The following is a 6023-nucleotide window of genomic DNA, read 5'->3' as shown; positions in this document are numbered from 1 at the left end:
TGGAACAAAATAAATCTTATTTTCCATTCCAGGTTGCAGGTATTCGCGGGTGCATTGCAACACTGTTCCACACACAGATAACTCTTTTGAATGGTTAAATGACTAAAATCAGAAAGCGCCACCAGCATATCTGACAAAGATGACTCATGAACCAATTCTTTAATCACTAGCTGAAAACGACGTATTGAATTTACACAAACGCCAAATAACAAATACAAAATTCTACTTTCTCATGAATATGTATATAGTGCATTGCTTAATCAGCAGTTTTTCTTAGAAAGACAAGATATTTAAATCGAATGAATTTAATGAAACCACACATCAAGCTGTCTTTTCTAACAGAACATTAAATTTAGCATTAGCTCCCAGTTCCAGAAAGTTCTAGCCAGACATTCAGGGGGAAAGAATCAGAACAAAATGTAAAATAAAAAAAGTAGTGAAAGATGAAAGTGAAGGAATAAACGAGGGTTTGTGTCTTAAAAGTTGTGTCTTAAATGTTGAGTAATTAAAAACTAAAAAAAAAGCTGTGAGATTCAGCGTTTGTCACAACGATGCCAAACGCTCTCCCGACTATTCTTTGGGATTGTTCCCAAACTGAGAAATCAAGGTTCTTCAGTCATGCTTCCCCCACAATCAAGCTTTGGAGTTGACTCCATATTCACAACGACTATAGAGTCGACTCCAAAGCTTGATTCCTTTGAATCGACTCTATTCTCATTACCTGGTATCTACGAATTGACACCAGGTATTAGGAATCGCCCTGTTAATCATGATAATGATCCTATGTACTTAATACTGTGGGTCGTTCCCCTAACCTTTAATTCGAGATTTGTGCTGAATCGATTCTTGGAACAGACTCACTCAGTGTTGCAATCGATTTCAGAATATTAGCAAGGGTTTGAATCGTTATCATTTCCCCTGCTTCCATTTGTAGGAAGCTGCCTTAATCACGATGAACCCAGGCTACGCAGGCAGGACCGAGCTCCGGGACAACCTGGAGGCTGCTTCAGATCCGTCTCCATGATTGTGCCCGACCACGCCGTCATCGCAGAGGTGTGCTCGGGTGCCGTCATTCATTACGTTATGTAATGAACGCAATAACGGATGTATTCTGGCGTGTTACAGAACCGTTTCACGTTGTCTTTTTTGCTGTAGGTGGACTTGTGAGCTGAGGGCTTCAAGTCCAGTGAGACTCTGGCGAAGAAGATGATTCAGCTGTATAAGCTGTGCAGCAAGCAGCTTTCCCGGCAGGACCACTACGACTTCAGCATGAGAGTCGTCAACTCTGTTATCGTCATGGCCGGGTATGTCCGTCTACGAACAGGGTGAACATATTAGGTTAGATTAGATTCATACGCTGTTTTTTCTAAATTGTTAATTAAAACTATCTATAAATGTAACAGATGTCTTGCTGGAATAAATCGAGCGTGTGTGTGTGTGTGTTCCAGGTCTCTGATGCGAGAGAACCCACACCTGAGTGAGAATGTGGTGTTGATTAGAGCGCTACGATACTCCAACCTGCCCAAGTTACTCAAGGATGATGCAGAACTTAAAATAAAATAAATTGATAAATAGTAAAGAACGCCAAAGCTTACATATGGAGTATCAAAGGTCATTATCACAGGATCACTGGAATCAGGCACTAGGAGGAAATTCCAGGACAAATTAGGAAATACAATTAACTGACATTTGCAAATTCTTTGCAACTAAAAGCTGTAATTATATACTATATAACTTTTTTTAAAGCATTTAAAGTATATAACATTAGCACCTTGTAATGTTATACCAGATGAAAAGTAAAGAATCCTGGAACATCTGAACATCCATAATCTGAAAATCTTGAACCTAGTGTCAATCGAGTCAATCCAATCCTTCTTGTGTGCGTTTAGCGGTATTCTGTCGGACCTCTTTCCTGGTGTGGGCGTCCCCGAGCATGACTACGGCGCGCTTCAGTCGAACATCGAGGCAGCTCTATGCGCCCGCTCCCTGCAGCCCGTCTCCAGCATGACCGCCAAGGTGATCCAGCTGTACGAGACCACGCTGGTGCACCAGGGCGTCTTGCTGGGGGCCCTACAAGAGGCGGTAAGACCACAGCGTACCGTGCCCTCGCTGACGCACTGCGCACCCTCCACGAGACAGAGGGCTGCGAGGTGAATCCCTTCTACAAGCCCATCGAGACCGACGTGCTCAACCCACAGTCAGTAAGTTTGGACGAGCTGTATGGTGAAGACGACCCTCTCACACTGGAGTGTAGTGCCATCAAACCGTCCCTCGGCAGTGACATCGCCGACACGCACAAGTGGGTGGTGAGTGACGTACCTGTGGACGTGCCTGTGGATTGAGAAAATCACCGCCGTGTTGGACAACAACAAGACACTCTGTCTGGCTAACGGTGAAAGGATCAAGCTCACACCTTCTACACACATGTTATTCGAGGTGTTACCCATCAGACACAGATAGCATCGGTCCTAAAAACCATCACAAACAAGCACAAGCATGTCATTTCCAAGAAGATTTTTTTTTTTTTTTTACATTAAACATGTTCCTGATGGAAAGGTCACACACAAACGTATCTTTAAGACTTCACTCTTTCACACGCCTATAATGAGCGATAAACGCATTCGAAGCATGTTATAAAGCCTCCGTAATGCATTACGCATAGTATTTAAATAAATATTATTATAATAACATGCATACACTACATGCACTACACTTATGCATTATGAATTCTTAACGTATTGTTAACACGTCTTTACTGTGAGCGGGATGATGACCAGACGCAGGCAGGCTCCCGGGTACTCATATCCGTAGACGTACTGATACAGAGCCATTCTGGCCACGCACTTATCCAGATCCACGTCCCAGTATTAGCACAGCTGCTTCTGCCACTCAAAGTTACTGCTCGAGTCCACCTACGTGAACACATACACAAAGACATGTGATATATATACGATCTCATTGTATACGAATTGGGCATTCTCACTGATGATATAGCGTGGATAGTTTATAATGAGTGTGTTCATACTGTATAAACCTGGGAACTGATTTGCATATGCACTGCTGTTAGAGCTGCAGTTATTTTTAAAAGATTTATTAACAGCTTCTGACCAATCAGATCTGACCACATCCATGATTCCCTTCGCTCTGAAGAGAAGGTGTGTAGCTGTCTGTACCCTTTCATTGACGAGCTCCGTGACGATGTCTCTGGCGTGGACATCCACAGTAATGAGAGCTGTGATGATGCTCTGATGTATTTTGGGTAAGTTACCCTGAAACAGAGTGGCCAACACATTCAGCCTCTGTATAAACACACACACACACACACGCACAGAGTAATACCCGTACATTACCACATATTACACCATTCACCATTATGTCATGTAATCAGAGAAGGAAATCTGAACTACAGTTCCCAGCAGCCACTGCATCACAATCACATGACCACCTGCACCTGGATCACATTCCTGTAAGCACTTGTGTATTTAGCCACAGTTTTCACTGCACTCTTTGTCTCACGTTTGTCTTTCTTTACCTTTGTCCCTGGTGCTGTGTTTTTCTCTTTGTTTTATGTTTAGTCTTTGCCACAGTATTTTGCCCCAATGTCAGTGTCTTTTGTATTTTGTTTAGTTCTTTATAAAACTTGAAAAAAATCTGCACTTGTATCCATCTCAATCTCCATATCGTGACACAAAAATATAAATATAATATAATATTATATATAAAATGTGTGTGGGGGTATATATTAATAGAGAGAAAGGCATTTCTTCTCAGGGGAGAGGGGAGTAATCAATAGGAAGAAGGATCTGAGAGGGAACATGGACAAAATTAATGGAACTTTTTCCTGGTTCTGCCCTAAATTTGGGCCAGATTAAATTTCATCTGTACAAGTTGGACAATAGGGATGGGGAACATAGATCCAGTACCTTTAAACCCAATTAAAACTTCTATTCCAACCATTAAAACCATTTTTTATCTTGAAATCTAGGAGCTTACCCAAACAATAAACTCTAATCACCTAATTTTTAACCAATAAAAACTCCTTTTTCCAATGTTGAAACTTAGGGGCCAACCCTAACCCTGAACTTAACCATCAGAAACAAATATGTTCTCTAAACTGATCCTCCAACCCCCAATAGTTAACCTCACCTAGAACGTCTTACATTTAGACAGATTTTTTTTTAAAGTCTTTAATTTATTTATTCATTTTCATATGGTTCATTTACATGTGATTCATTTACGTTGATTCATTTTCATGTGATTCATTTTCATGAGATTCATGAAAATTATTTTTTTTTAAAGTGGCAGAATTCATTTTTAACACAATATATAGATTAAAAAAATGATATAATTTATTTTCCATTTTTTTATACAACTGATATTTTCTCATAGAATGTTAAATACATATAGAGGAATATATACAGAATGAAGGACAAGGTTTTGTGCCTGTGCCACCTCCCACACCAATGAGTGTTGGGTTGAGTCATCCCCTAACCTAACCCTGCCTGAGCCTTTTTATTAAAGGTGTTTAATTTAGTTTGATGTGGTTTAGTTTGTTAGAATGTGAATTTATCCGTTATATGTAGGCTAGCTAACTGCGTAGTTAACTAACGTTAGTCAGCTGACAAGAAAAATATCAGACTTTTCCTCATCCCCTGCCTGTCCAAACCCTGCCTCCTCTACATCAGATGCCCACGATGTTGAGACCAACTCGACCAGTGAAAGTTCCCAAGTGACATTTGAGTCATCCCAGCCCGTTTCAATCGGTGTGCAATCTTTTACAGATGATGACAGCCAAGCGCAGCGAGTTGAGTCTTCTCCCGTCCCTGCGGCTCTCATCCCGACAAGACAGTTTAAATCAGCTTGGCTACAAGAGTTCGCCTGGTTACGTTATGACAAAGGGAAAATGTACTGCACCTTTTGTGCTAAAGCAGGACAAGATTTTTTTATTGCTGGTAAAACAGAGTTCATTACCAGTTCGAGTCATTTTAAAAAAGAAACCGTAAAGAAGCATGGAGACAGTACAAAACATGAGACCGCCAGGGATTGTGTCATTGCTAGGTCTGCCCCTCGTGCCACCCCAATCGTGAAAGCAGTGCAACGTGCTAGTGATAAAGTCACTGAAAAAGAGATGAGGGAATTGAAAATAAAATTCAATGCAGCCTACATGACTCTGAGCCTGAATAAGTAGGAATTGAATAAAAAAGTGGAAAAAAAGAAACAAATGACTGCACATTTAAGTATTTACGATAATATGATTCAAGATGGGGGCAGCACTGCTACTGTTGGGCCCTTGAGCAAGCCCCTTAACCCTCTCTACTCCAGGGGCGCTGTATCATGGCTGACCCTGTGCTCTGACCCCAACTTCCTAACAACCTGGGATATGCAAAGAAAAGAATTTCATTGTGCTGTAATGTATATGTGATCAATAAAGACTCATTATTATTATTATTATTATTATTATTATTATTATTATTATAATATGACGTACTGAACATTGCACATATTGCACACTGTGTCTACTACTTTTATCTACTATCCACAGTCCAAAGGCTGTGGAGCTGGAAGGCTACGTGTGGGAATGACAAAAGATTTTTAAAAATAAAATAAAAAATGTATCAATACATGAAATTAGATTACACAATGTAGTTGAGGTTTACATGAATAAGCAGAAATGTAATCATGCTTATCTTTCCTATAGCACAAATGAAAAGCCCTCTCTAGAAGAGCAGATTTGTCAAATGAAACTTTTTACTTCTTATCCACTGCTACAGTAAACTAAAGAGTAGATATTCAAATTACACTGCTAAATATGACTAGCGGTAGCTACGTGTACTAGTGCAAAATAGTCCATCAAATGTATTAGCAGGTGTAGCCTATACACGAGTCCACTATTGGTCATATCACTATTGAGAACATGCCCCAAATTCATTGCTTTAGTAGAATTTAATGGTAAGTGAAATGATAATCACATTGTAATGTCCTTAGTATTTGTTCAGTCTACAGGTCCTCTAACACTCTGTTAA

Source organism: Ictalurus punctatus, unplaced genomic scaffold (genome assembly GCF_001660625.3).
Source record: "Ictalurus punctatus breed USDA103 unplaced genomic scaffold, Coco_2.0 tig00004240, whole genome shotgun sequence".
Taxonomy (NCBI): Eukaryota; Metazoa; Chordata; class Actinopteri; order Siluriformes; family Ictaluridae; genus Ictalurus; species Ictalurus punctatus.
Note: the sequence above shows the minus strand (reverse complement) of the source record.